Source organism: Daktulosphaira vitifoliae, unplaced genomic scaffold (genome assembly GCF_025091365.1).
Source record: "Daktulosphaira vitifoliae isolate Bord-2020 unplaced genomic scaffold, ASM2509136v1 Scaffold_4, whole genome shotgun sequence".
Lineage (NCBI taxonomy): Eukaryota > Metazoa > Arthropoda > Insecta > Hemiptera > Phylloxeridae > Daktulosphaira > Daktulosphaira vitifoliae.
The window spans coordinates 42,992,615-42,994,093 of record NW_026099575.1 but is presented as its reverse complement, the minus strand read 5'-3'; positions in this window follow the sequence as shown (position 1 = coordinate 42,994,093).

The following is a 1,479-nucleotide window of genomic DNA, read 5'->3' as shown; positions in this document are numbered from 1 at the left end:
CAACTACCGCATTAATTAGTATTAATTACAATATTTGGTTTATTCATTCTATTCAACACAATTAAGGCTGTCCAAAAATGAAGGATACGAAAATATTTAAAATTATCAAATATAATAAAATAATATTAATTCCTTATGAAGATGTTTAGGTAAAAATAAATAAGACTTATTCTTTGGTAAAATATTTTAAATTATCTAAAAATAATGTTTATCACTTAGAGTGATAAAATTATTAAAATTATTATACATTTATAAGAAAAAACCCATCACGGGGGGGTCGCGGTACAGTGGAGACGTGGCATAGTTGGATCAAGTATAATGATATTTAAGCCCTGTTTTTTGGCAGCCACAATTNTGACAGTGATTAAAATCACTATAAAAAAAAATGCTTCGATGCAAATCTTTAGATAGTGTTTAATTTTAAAAAATTGGTTGATTATTCCAAAAGCTACATGATCTGCTATTTCTTTATTAATATCCTGNAAAGCTACATGATCTGCTATTTCTTTATTTATAACCTGATTAAGATAAAGTATGTCAAATAAAAGAGGGATATAAATATTATTTCCCATTTTAAAATTGTATTGATGTAAAATGTAAAAAATAACATCGAGTATTTTCACACAAAAAAACATTCGGTAGTCATTTTCTCCATGAAGACAAAATAAAGGCCGAAATTTTTTTTTTTAATATTAAAGTATATTGCATAAGCTTTAATTTAAGATATATATAAAAGTATCAGAATTTCCCGAACACCTTCAAAAGTTAAGTTGAAAAAGTTCTACTTTCTATATGCATTTTTATGATTTGAATCCCCCCTGTATTAAGGAAAATGGTCTGATATAAAAAAAAAGTATGTTGAATGAAAGATCTATATAAATACTACTTTTCGTAAAAAAAATGTAATGATCCATACATTTTTCAAGAAGTTATAGCATAATAAAGTTAATAATGTAAAATACAAAATCGAAAATTTTCACACAAAAATAGCATTTGGTAGCCATTTTCACCCTGAAGATAAAATAAAGTCCGAAATTTTCTTTTTATGATAAAGTATATTACATTAGCTTTAATTTAAGATATATATAAAAGTGTCAAACCTTCCGAAAAACTTTCAAAGGTTTTTATGTGTAATTTTTCAGTGATTCTAAATTATTAACACGATCTTTTATGATAGCAAACCATATTTTATAATCATTATTTTAAATAAATTTAATGATTCTATATTAATGATATCAAGATTCATTGATAAAAGACAATTAAAATAGATAAGTTTCTGAATTTTTTGGTAAAAATTGATAATAGGGTGATGTTGAATAGTCAATATGATGTATTAATTATTTATAATTAATTGTTTTTTTTACTTTAATCATTCGATAATGTGATGCGTATTTTACTAAATGGTACATAATATAGATATAATGACCAGCCAAAAATGATCTGATCTCTTTTGAGTTAAAATAATTTGGGTCTTGTCCT